The sequence below is a fragment of the Lonchura striata genome, chromosome 11, assembly GCF_046129695.1.
Source record: "Lonchura striata isolate bLonStr1 chromosome 11, bLonStr1.mat, whole genome shotgun sequence".
NCBI lineage: Eukaryota > Metazoa > Chordata > Aves > Passeriformes > Estrildidae > Lonchura > Lonchura striata.
Genome location: NC_134613.1, coordinates 7,409,222 through 7,421,992, shown reverse-complemented (window position 1 = coordinate 7,421,992; position 12,771 = coordinate 7,409,222). Strand labels below are relative to the sequence as shown.

At 44.4% G+C, this 12,771-nt stretch overlaps 1 protein-coding gene across 3 annotated transcripts in view; it reads left to right on the top strand.

The window, feature by feature from the left end:
- Positions 1–12,771, top strand: part of CSNK1G1 (casein kinase 1 gamma 1) — a 96,274-nt gene that overhangs the window by 11,702 nt on the left and 71,801 nt on the right. For 2 of the 3 annotated variants that reach the window (XM_021554255.3, XM_021554254.3), the window contains exon 2: positions 8,004–8,108. The exons of the other annotated variant lie outside the window; for it this stretch is intronic. The gene's annotated coding sequence lies outside the window, so the exon portion shown is untranslated. The remainder of the gene's footprint in view (positions 1–8,003; positions 8,109–12,771) is intronic. 3 annotated transcript variants of the gene reach the window in all.

Here is a 12,771-nt window from a genome sequence, read left to right as displayed (position 1 = left end):
GCTGGCAATCAGCTGATAGCCCAGAATGGGGCAGGGACAGCCAAGAGTGAAGCAGCACAAGTTAATGTCCTAGTCCTGCTCTGTGTCATACTAATTACATTTACATGGAGTGTATATGTGTGTGTGTGTGTGTATATATATATATATATTTATACACACACACAGGGGTGATTCCAGTATGTCCCTTGTGTTCATGTTGTGGCTGACCAACCAACTGTGGGTTGCTTTTTTAGCTTCCTAATCCATGCCTGCTAAAAATCTAGTTTTAATCAGACATTGACCAATTAAACTAGTAATTTTAAACACGAATGAGGAGCCATTAATGTAGTTTCATACCTAAACATGGAACTTAGTGTTTCAGTACTTTTCCTGGGATTGAAACATCCTATTGTGGAATGTTCAGTGGTTGAAGTCTTTTCTGTCACCTCCACAGAGGTACCTGCTATGCTCAAAAGGAGAGATTTTGTCCTGCCTTTCCCATATAGTGCTTGTCAAACCTGTTCCTGAACTGCCCTGAGTTTCTGACCTGGCACAGTGTTTCCCAGGTATTGTTGCGTTGGTTTTCTCCTGTTGCTGTAATGAGTTAGACCTGCTCAGCAGTGGGTGTGATAAGGGGAGAAACCACAGGGGGTTCCTGCAGCTCTTTGGTTGCTCCAGGGTACGGAGAGCACGTGTGGGTTTTCCTTCAGATGTGCTGTTTGATTCTGGTGTCAGTTCTAGGCTGCAGGCATCTCCCTAACATTTGGGGCACATCTGGGTTGTTGTGGGGTTCACACATGGAAGAGGAGAACCAGAAGGAGCAAAACTCTGAGGTCCTAAAAACTTGAGGAGCAGCAGCAGAGGCCCTGAGTAATGGGGACTACTCAGCTTAATTTAGTGTTGCTCCCTCTCTTTAGAGAGCCATGGTGTCACCTGAGCGTGTGATGAGCTCTCTGAATCTCTTGAGTAAGGAAAGAGGATCTTAAATATCTGCATTTAGGTTGCTGGTTTGTGCTTAGGTCTGAAGAGGTGTGTGTATGAGCTGAGCTGGCTGTTTGAAAGAGCACTACACTAAATCAAGAGTCTGTTAATGAGTGAGTAATCCCATGTAGTAAGGAGGGAATGTGGAGCAAATCATCATTGCTGTGCAGGTTGGGAGCAGCGAGTGCTCCAGCAGCTCTGTTATCCTTTCTTCAAAAGAATGGGAAGAACTGAAGCAGCTCATCTTCAGATGTGACTCAAAGGGATCTTGCAAGTAAACTCCTTAGAATAGGGGGGATTTTTTTTTTTTTATTTTGTTTTTATTATTATTATTTTTCAAAGTATTACTGCATGATGGTCAGGGTTGAGGTTGACACCCAGAGTGTGAACTCAGCTGTGTCTGACACCAAATGCCATTTAGTATGACTTTAAACTTAGGAGGGCTTTATCCCTCTTCCCAGAGGCACTGGGAGTGGCAACACTTCTTCTGCAGATAATAGAAGGCTATTAACTGTGTGATTCATGTAGCCCATAAAGGGATCCTTGGAAAAGAAGAAAATAATAGTAATACAAAATATGAGCAAAGTGCAATGTGACAATGGTAACAGAGAGTGTGTGAGCTGCATACTGTGTGCTTCACAGGGTGGTATAAGGTGAGTGAGTGCTGTGTAGAGGCACTTGGGGCAGATCGTGATCAGTCTTCCTCAAAGCCTTTTTCCATAAGATAATGAGAGTTCAAAATCCCACTTTTAAATATTTTTCATAACTCAATGTTTAGTCAAAGTGGATGCTCTGTATTGACCATTCTCTGTGAACTCAGGGCACTCAGACCCTTACTGGATTCTGTCGTGGGATACCCTCTGCTCTTGCAGCGAGGGAAACCAAAAGGGAAAAACTCCATTTCTCTGCAACAAAAAAAGAGTAAAAAGCAGGTGTTTCATATTAAGATATATGGTTGTATTTCCCTGAGCCACACACTCTCCTTCTTCCAGACCACTGTTCCTTGCACAGTATCTGCAGCTGCTGCAGGGGGAAAGGTTAAATCATCACAAAGTGAAAAGTAAAATACTCCTTGGGTGGGCTTCCCCTGTTTGAGTTTCAGACTCTGGAAGCTGTACCAGGCAGGTCAAGGCTTGGGATCAGAGGCTCTCATTGAAAGGATAAATTAGAGCTCTCTTCATGAGCGTCCTCAGCCAGGCTGTCACATCTCTGTGCTCCCAGGCTGAGGTGTCACCAAACCATATCATATGGAATGATTGCTGCTGGAAGCACGCAGTGCTGCTCCATGCTGGGAGCACCTCAGGTAGAGTCAGGGAAAACATATCATGAAGTTTAATTTAGAAAAAGCAGGCCTCTGTTCCTGATGAGTTACAAGATTTAAAGAATCTCATTCCATGATATTCATGTGTTGCAAGTTGACTCTACCTGAAGTTGCCTTCATGTTTTCTCTGAATTTTTTATTCTTGTCTTATTTGAGGCACTGTTCTATTCCCTTTGATCACAAAGATGGTTGGCATCAGTTTTGAAGCCTTCAATATTTTGCTGAAGTATTTAATGAAGTGTAGGCCCCTGTTATGTGTTAGGGACAGGCAGCTTACTGGGAATATCAAACCTTCATGTACTGGGGTTGCATTGGACATGGCATTAGGACTAACTCCAAAAAATATTTGCTGTTTTCCTTTTGTAAATACAGAATTGAGATCTAGACCTGTTTGCAGCATTTCCTTGCTGTGTTGGAGGTATGCAGGCTGCTTATGAGTTAAGGGAATTGGGAGAGAGCTGTCAAATGTGTTTTGTAAGCCACAGGTTTGTATAATTTAATTTTTTTTTACCTTGGTGTGAGCTGATAAAGGCTGTTCTGAGCAGTACAGTGTGTACAGCCCACTGTACAGCAGTACAGCCCAAGTACAGTTGGGATAAAGGCTGACTGTCTTTTTCTTCAGCTGAGCAGAATGAATGTATATATCAGCTTTGGGGTGTATTCAGGGAGGAATTTGCAAATTACTGAGCTTTGCTTCAAGTGCAGTCATGAAGGCATTCATCTTTCTGTCCATCTCTTCCTCAGGCATTGAATGTGTTTGGTTTTGGCAAAAAGGCAGCAAAATGTACTCAACAACATATGACTTTCCCCCTTTTGACCCTGCTACATTCCATGTTTTGAGGGCAGACAGCCTTAATGTGTCATTGAGGTCCTTTCTGCTTCACTGCTGCTCTGCTGGTTTTGATACCTGCTGATAATCAGCAGATGATGTCACTGATTTTTTCACAGCAAAATGCTGTTTATTGAGTCCGTGCAGTCAAAGTTCATGTCTCTTCCTCTTCTGCCAAGAAGTGTTTATTTAGACCTGTCTGACACTCAAGGGTCAGCAGAGGGGTCGGTCAGGTCACAGAACCATCAGGGGTACATGGGGCAGGACAGTCCACTCCTGCTGCCATGAAGTCCAGAAGGGGTTAAATGGAGCTGACAGGAGATGAGTTCAGATGTTGTTCAGGTTGCCAGGGACTACTGTGGCTACAAAAACTTTGTGTGAGTCCAGAGAAGAACTGGACACACTCATGAAGAGGTTGCACTGACTGTTCTTGATAGAATTGTAGAATGTCCTGAGTTGGAAGGGACCCACAAGGATCAGCAAAGTCCAGTTCCTCACCTTGCACAGGACAGCCCTAGCAATCACACCCAGAACGTTCAGATGACTAAACTGAATTGGGGAGGCCCAGAAATACAAACCACTGGAAGTGGGGAAAATGCAGTGTTTTTACTCTCTTCCTTCCCTTCCCAAACATGTGTGCATGGGTGCTCTTCCAAACTGGAGGTCAAGCTAGCTGTGCCTATTCTTTGGTTCGCCTCTTTGCCTCTTGGAGGATGTGACATGAGGTCTGAATTGGATCATCAAATCCAGCTCCTGGTGCTGCACAGACAGCCCAGCAATCCCACCCTATGCCTGAGAGTGTTGTCCTTGATCTCTGGCAGCCTTGGGGCTGTGACTGTTCCCTGGGGAGCCTGTTCGGTGCCTGACCACCCTCTGGGGGAAGAACCTTTTCCTAATATCCAACCTAACCCTCCCCAATACAGCTTCAGCTTCATATATTTAAAGGTTTAAGCTGAAGCTGTCTGGCAGAGTTGAGGTGTCCTGAAGAAGCTTTACCACACACCAGAAATGGTCTGCAGAGACCTTGTATTTTTCCATATGAGTGTGGAATGCTTTGATTGAGAACCCCCACTGACCCAGGACTGATGGGTTGCTTTTCAGATAAGTCACTTGTGTCTAGAATTACACATCCTGGGCACTGCTAAGCTAGATTCTCATTGTCTGAGCTCAACACAAGGGCTGGAGCATCATGTTAGCTCTTGAGGTTCCATTCCATCATCTAATGCTGGTGGGAGCCATTGTACCTTTTCTAGTGTGTTCAATGGTGTGAACACTTTGAGGTAGGGCAGTGTCCATCAGGTTGGAAGTTGAATATTGTTCTTGTGCTTTAATTTGGGAAGAGTATAAACACCTCGAACCTAAAGATGAGAAGCTTTTTCAAAGTGCTAAAGAGTTTTGTGCTGCTAACTGGTAATAAAATAATAATGAGCTGAAGTACAAAAGATCCAGAATCTGTGTACCAGCTTCCTGAGAGAACTATGGAGAAGTGGATTTGTAGAGTCACCTTCCCTGCTGTGGCAGGAGCCATGTCCTCCTTGGGGAGCCAAAAAGTGGCTGTGCTGTACTCCCACCCTGGAAGCACTATGCCACAGAAGTCGCTCCTCCTGGTTCAGGCTGGCAAGTATTTCCCTGGCCCTGGAGGAGATGAAAGACCTGGTTGTGTACTCTAGGTAGCAAATGCTAGCTTTTCACACAGTGCCCTCAAGGATGTTAGTTTTTGCTCTGGAACTGAAACAAACTTCTTGTCTGCTCCTTGCTTTGAAAAGTAATGTGGAAAATAACAGCAGGGCTTAAAGCTTCTGGTGGAGCCCTGTTCTCTCACACTGACAGCTCAAAGAGTTTTTGGGGGTCTTTGTGGCTCCTCTGGCTGGTGTGGTGATGTGTCTGTTACTCTGTGATCTTCAGATAATGGTTTAGGTTGGATGGGCTGTCAAACCTCATGTCATTCTGACCCTCCCGTGGGCAGGCACACCTTCCACTAGACCAGAGCCCTGTCCAACCTGGCCTTGAATACTTCCAGGGATGGAGAGTCCACAGTCTCTCTCTTCCAGTGCCTCACCTGGAAGAAGTAAAGAACTTCTTCCTCAAGTGGCCTTTGAGGGCTGACCAACATTCTGCTTGTTGGCCATGTGCTGGGAAGAGACCACTTTGTTCTGTTGACCCATGCAGAGAGTCTTGTCCTGAATACAGGTGTATGGGACCCGTGCCCAGCTCTACATCTGTGAATGCTTCATGTCCTCCTGCCTTTGGCACTCTGGAAAATAGGTAACTTCCTGCTGAAGTGCCTGATACAAAGCAAAGCATCCTCAGGGAAGGATCCTTCATGGTTGAAAAACATCAAGGCCTGTTCAGCTCCAGGTGTGGCCTGAGGCCTCTCTGGAGCCATCCATGACAGGACATGTCACAGGAAATGGGCTCAGAGTCTCAAGATGCTAATTAAGTGCAAAAAGGGTTAATTATTTGTCAAGAGTTAGAAAGGGTCCCACTTGCCAGCCATAGTTTCAGGCTTCCTCTTTTGTTGCCATTCTTCATTCTGCCTTATTCTTCCCTTCACCCAGGGACGTGGTCCCTGCATTCTCTGTAACATGAGGCTTTGGACATCAAGGCTGGATGGAAATGGAGAGGCTGGAGCTCGTTACCATGATAAACTGGTGCTCTAACAGGGCTCTCCACACATTCTCACTTGCTAACTATTGCTTTCTGCTGCTGCCAGAGGTGTCTTTCTGCTAACTATTGCTTTCTGCTCCATGCCATGGGCAGGATTTCTGGGTGTATGGCCAGGGAAAGGATGGAGACCAAGTTCTGCTTTTTGAACCTGGGATTCTCTCAAGATGCTGGAGTCACACCTGTCTGAATAGGGGAGTAACCTTTGCTGTGCTTCAGGTCAAAAGGTCTGTTAAAAAAAGGTTTTGAATGAGATGGGGATGGGTTTTGTCACTTGGCCTTGCCAGTAGGAAGCGGCAGAGTCTGTCTGGCACTGGGATTTTCCCACGTTGCACTTTGATCCTCTGTAACGTGCTGGTCGTCTTGTTCTTTGAGCAGAACATGAATAATGCCTAACCCCTGGTTCAAACCTGAACCTTAGGATGGCATGAGATGATTTATTTACCTTTATTTCCTAAAGTGAATCATTGTACCATGGAGCGTATTATAAATAGAGTCTTCTGTTTCGCTTCCTTGTTTGGAGTCACCACCAAACATTGAGAGTGGTGTAAGGAAACTGAGTAAGTTTCTGGACAATGAACCCATCTGGAATTTTTATGCACAGCTTTTAGTTTTTCTTCTAAATTTAAGTAGGGCCCGTTCCAAGTGACAAGACAGCAGACCTGCAAGGGTGTTCAGCATTTAAATATATGGACTATCATTTTAATGGGATGCTCCAGGTTTTTGCCCAGGAGTGGATGGCAGGTGACTAAATAAAGCTGCAATTTCTGTTTTCCTGTGAATAGGTGTGTGTGTTTTCCCTTTCTTTTAGGTCTTGTTTTGGTACAAGTTTGGCTGGTTCTTCCTTGCTGCAGCCTCTGACCTGGTCAAATAACTTGGAATTACTTTAGTATCAAGTAGAACAAAGTTGGCCTTAAATGCTTTACAGTAAGTTTTATATTGAGGCCTACATTCAGCACACTAATACCTTTTCATTTGAGAGGTGTGAGTGTCACTGCTTGTACACTGGAGTAGTGGTATGTGTTCCTCACGCTGGTGGTTGGCTTCATTCCGAAGCTGGTGCTGGATAATTGTAGAGGAGGATTAATTAATGATAGCTGTTGGAAGCTTGTGAGGGCTTTCAAAGCCTGCTACACCTCTACTGAGCAATCCTCCAGGCTTCTGGAGGACAGAAACCATGAACAACTTCAGAAGAGCACAGGTGTGACTTGGACAGCATTGACCACAAACTCCTGAAAGGACAGGGCAGAGGTGGACACCAAATTCCTACGTGCTTCAGTCAATGTGGTGTCACTCAGCAACACAGCCACTGTGGCTTTGGTCTGTCTTGCACTTTGTGTTGGAAAACGCAAAAACACCCTCTGTTTTCAAGATATTAATATGGACCTTTATTGTTACTTTGCTGTAATAGTTGGAAAAAATAAGGATAAAACTGCTAACTTAGCTTAGAATATCCATTGGGGAGTTGGTTGCTTGTAGCCTGTGTAAAGGAATTTCCCATGGTGTTTTAGAAGAATCTTCTTTAGATAACAGTCAGAGCTTCTCAGAACTTCAAGTTGCTTTTTAAAATTTTCATTTTTGTTAGAACTATCCATGTGTTTTCTTTCAAAGGGTGTTACATACCCAAATTTTGAGTGCAGAACAGAACAAGCTGTCTCTGGTTGCTCTGGGCAGAGTTACCCAGAAATAGTTTCATTTCAGTTTGACTTCCACACGTGTCTTACAGTGCACTCCCATTCAGAAATTGCTGTTTGGACCCTGTGCTCTGGAGGGTGTTTTTGAAGGAAGAAAGTCACAAACAAAGAAAGCCCTTTTGCTTCCTTCTGACCAAAGTGCCTGGAGCATGGCAGGAGATGGAGCCAGCCCAGGCACACTGCGTCAAGGGAGTTCAGGTTTGGGAACCTGTTTCCCAAGGTGGGGAAACACAACTTACCAAAAACTAAACCTCCAATTACTGAAGAGACAGAAAGGTGTATTTTTTTAAGAACACACTGTCTTCTGAACTGAAGTTCACATTATTTAGAAAGGTATGAGTTTGCCCTGACATAGGGTGAATGATTTTCCTATGAGCAATGGGGTTTGGCTCTGTTTCATCCCCAGTACTTGGATGCTGCCATATCCAGCTGAAACCAAATAATGCCTTTTTTGTTTTTAAGTAGAATACAGTAAGATTTGAAGTCACAGGTGTAAACTGTTACATGTTTTCTAAAATGTTTTCTTCCTTACCAGGCTCGGTGCAGATATGAGTGCCTGGCTGCTCTGCTGCTTCTGTGTCCCAGCACTCCCTGCCCTGTGATTTTGGATAAGCCTAAGAAGTGAATTACACATCAGGTGGTGAGTGTCACATGCCTTTGTTCTGGAATGTCTTAGCTTGGAGCTCAAATATTCCTTCCTAAAAAGCCCAAACTCACCTCAATTTGAGAAGAGGTACCTCCATTGTGGAAACAGGGAGAACTGAGGCTGTTCAGCCTGGAGAAGGGAAGGCTGCATAGACACCTCAGAGAGCCTTCCAGGATCTGAAGGGGCTACAGGGAAGGTGGGGAGGGACTGTTCATTCAGAACAAGACAAGGGAGAATGACTTCAAACTAAAGTAGGGGAAATTTATGTTAAATACAAGTAAGAGTGGTGAGACCCTAGCACAGGTTGCCCAGAGCAGCTTTGGCTGCCCATCCCTGGAAGTGTCCAAGACCAGGACAGGGCTTGGAGCAACCTGGGCTAGTTGAAGGTGTCCCTGCTTATGTCAGGGGGTGGAACAGTGTGATCTTTAAGGTCACATCCAACCCAAACCATTCTGTGATTCTTTGATTCTCTATATAAGGCAAGACACTAAAAATCCAGTATCTTACCCGGATTAACAATAAAATATCTCTCAAGCCTATGGAAAGATGCTTAGAGACCCAAATGTAAGTTGTTAAATTCTTATTCCTTATTTCCATTTTGATTTTTTTTTACCTCTCAGTTTTTTCAGCATTTTTCATCTGAAGTAACTTATCTGGGAACTTACATCCCTGATTTCCTTTCCCTGGCATTATTTTTAGAAACAGACGTGTAGAGCTGAGAAGTAGGTAGCTGCAGTGTTGCTTGTCAGTGACTAAGAAGGAAATTGGGCAGAATTAAAGGCAGGGAGAGTCCAGAGTCTCTTGTGGTGAACTTGGAGCAGAGTTGTGTTGTGTGTGTAAGTGTGTTTGTGTGACAAACAAAATAAGGGCCAGGTTATCTAATCTGTAACAGCTCACCTATGGAATGAGCAGAAAACTCTAAATTTGGGAAAATTTTCCTCTCAAATCAAATGGAATTGTACTTGTAGGTAAGAGTGTTGGACTGATTCCAGTGGGGGTAGATCCCTTGATTTCATGAAAATAAACCAGTGAGTGTTCTAGTTTGGTGAGGGTGGTGACCTTTAGGGAGTGCAAGTCCCTGCTTAGCACAAGGGGTTTTTGGGGTGTGTATCAAGGCTGAAACTGGCACCAGAGTTCCCTTTCTGGATTTCTGAAAAAGCATTTATGTAATGATAAACAATTTTTTTTCTGTGCAGACTAAGTGATCCTGATAAATCATTGGGATGTTTTGTTTAGGGCCATAATTGTGCAGCATCCTTTGGGAATGTTGTTTCTATTTTTGGCCAAAGTGATGCAACAAACCAAATTCTTTTAAAACTGTAATTTCCATTTAGAATTTGCTCTGTAGAAAGTTTCATGAGCTCTTGGCTTTTGGTAATTTCAGCTGGGAGTGGCGGGGGAAGGGGGACAGTGGATGGGTCACAGTTTCATCCTCCCAGCAGCTTCCAGCCTGGAGGAGAAATCTGGTTCCAATTTTACTTGATATTGTATCTCAAATAATTTTTGCAGCTTCATTCCCTAAAACCAATTTGTCTATTTTTGGTGACAGTAGTAGGAGTGTCATTAATTGTTGAAAAGTGTTGCATTTGAGCAGTTCAGGCTGGTGCAGTACAGTGCTTTAATATCTTCTGTGAGCCCAGCAGAGGCTGTGTCATCTTCCTAGGCCTTCTTTCACTTTTTTTTTTTTTTCTCAAAGAGAAGCTCCTGCAGTCTAAAGCTTTGCTTTTGTGGTATTGTGGAGGGTTTCTTTTGGAGCTGAAGTCACTGGCTTGTTTTTCTGTAGCCTGCCTATAAGATGTCTGGGATCTTGGGAAGATTTTTTTGCCTCAGATACACCTATTTCCCAAGGTTTGCATTCCTAGCATGCTTTTTCACTTGGGTGAAGCTTGTTTCCTGTTCTGCCTCCTTTAATCTTTCTGTATATTTTAATTTAATATTTAAAGATGTGCTGGTTTTCCCATTCTGTGACTTCCACAGGTGCTGCTGTGAGCCAACACTCTGCTCATGCCATCACTTGTCTGTGTGTGTCCTCACCTGCCTGTTCCCTGCCTCAGTTTCCCCAAGGTGCACTGGGCTGACTTCTTCCCAGCCCCAGTGAAACCAGTGCCAGGTGCTTCCCTCCCTCATTCGTGCTGCAGAACCAGACTTTATCCATGTGAGTGAGGAGCTGGCTCTTGGCACTGCCGTAGTGACCTCAGTGTGCTCAGTCAGCCACATCGAGCTTGAGGAATTTGGCCTTAGGTACAAATTTTTTTCCCTGGATGGCATAAATGAACAAGAGCAACAGCAGCTGCAGCCTCAAGCTGATGTCCAAAACCAGGGAGACAGCTGTGAGGGCCACAGGTGCCTCCTCTCTACCCTGCTTGCATCCTGAGAGCAGCCCTGATAATGTGGGGAAGCCTAAATTTCTTTTTGTACACGGAGCTTTCTAGTTGTATTAGTCATCCATCAGGCTTCTGGATTATTTAAGTGCTTAAGCACTCCTCAAAAAACCAGCAATATCTATTTGTAGAAAGGTACATCATGTGAAGTGCAATTCCAATATATTAGGGCTGCCTTCTGGAGATGTTCTTGGGAATTTTGCCCTTCCAGTTGTGGGACTTCAGGTGAGCCCCCATCAAAGCTCTGAAGTGTTAAAGGCTTCTGGTTGGTCTTGTGGATGTGTATGGTGATACATGAGAGCTCCTCTCAACTTCTCACACAAAATCACTCCTCCTGTTCAGCCCAGTGCAGCCTCAGCTGGTCAATATTGGTCTCCAGACACTGAGAAATCCTGAGGAGAAGGTGATCTGTAGCATTAATGGGAAATATTCTTCCACTAGGCATAGGAGAACTGACTCAAACAGTGAAAGACAAAACCCTCTTTTCTAACTCTTGAACTTGTTCTGTCTTGAACTGAGTCTGAAAGTGCCAAAAGCTGAAATGGTCCATTTTTAAGCTGTAATTCATCTGTCTATGCTGTTGGCAGAAAATCTTTAGGACAGTTGCTAGCTAGAAAGTTAATTCCTATACTGCATGATTATATCCTCATAAACTTAGAGAAAACTCAAATCTTCATGGGTTTTGTAATGCATGTGAGTTGATTTCATTGTGTTATAACCCAGAGATTAAACATGAGGTTTCATGTAAGGTTTTGAGATTTACAGACTGGCAAAACACTTGTCCTTGCTTATGCAGTCTGGCTTTTATGTAACTCATTATTTTTGCTCAAATGTTGCAGATAGTCGGTTTCCTCTAGCAACAGCCACCAGATGTTTCACTGAACAAGACTTTAATTCTTTAAAATTGACCTGTGAGAAATGTGTGAAGGCGAACAGGGAGGCGGAACAATTGTATGCCAGTGTGATTTCCATTTCCTTGCTAAAATTCCACTGCAAGCCATGCAGTTTGATTGCAGCAACCATGGCTCCTGATTTTTGTGGTGAACTATGAGGCCTTGTCTGTGGTTTTTAATGTTTCCATAAATGTAGTGTTGGGAGCTGGGGGGTGGGATCAAGCTGTCTTACAACTGTTAGTGTTACCTGGGCAATTAGCTCTATGTGGACTAATTTTGTTTGGTGGATATGCCACTGTGGGAATCCTGCTGTTTGTAGGTCTTCTGTGATCAACTGTGTGCTTTGGTAGACTATTTCCTGTTTCATATTTCCATGGGAAACCAAGTCCTACCTCAGTTTTCCAACTGCGGGAAGAGAGTGACCCAATGGGTTGAGTGGTCCTGGTGGTCACTGCAAGAAGTTCCCAGCAGCTTTTGTCTCTGAAGCATCCCCATTCTGGGGGTTTGTCCTGTCCATCCAGGACCACTTTGTGTGGGAGAAGATTGCACAGGGATTTTTTGCTGGGGGTGAATTATCTGCAACCTGGGTTTTTGGGTCTGTTGTTTTATTGTCCAGGTCTGCAGAGGCTACATAAATCAAGGCAGAGCTGTGCCATTTCCCTTCCCCACAAGGACATCCTGCTCCCATTTGGGTTTGGGCATGGATGTGTGCACGGAACAGATGATTTTCAAGAGGAAATTTACTGCTTTGTAACTGGGGGTACTGTTGACAGCTCTGTACCTGAGAAGTAAGGATTGAGTAGAGAAGTTCAGCTCTGCAGATATTTCAAAGATTCTGGAGATGAGAGTATCTCAAGGCCAGGTTGGACAGGGCTTGAAGCAGCCTGGGCTGGTGGAAGGTGTCCCTGCCATGGTAGGGGGATGGAACTGGGTGAGCTTTAAGGTTCCTTCCAACCCAGTCCAGTCTGGGATTCAGCTGGCAGCCAGCCCTGCAGTTCTGGAGTTGACTCACTGAGAGGTCAAACAAGTGCCAGAGCTGGTGTAAAGGAGGGACTTGAGAGTGTTTGATGGATGGAGGACCAGGAAGGTGGCTTTTGGGGTAGCGGGGTGTTAACTGGGATACACGTCTGATGTGTGTGTACCAGGCATGCCTGTTTGGTAACCTGGGGGCTGCTCAGCTCTTCAGTCAGAATTATCTTGTCCCAGAATCAATTAAGTTGGAAAAGACATTTAAGATCAAGACCAGCTTTTGACCAGTCACCGCCTTTTGGACTAGAACAGAACCCTGAGTCCTACCATCAGCTGTTTCTTTAACACCTTCACCTATGGTGACTCCACCTCCCTGAGCAGCCCATTCTGAAGCTTAATAACTCCTTCTGAGAA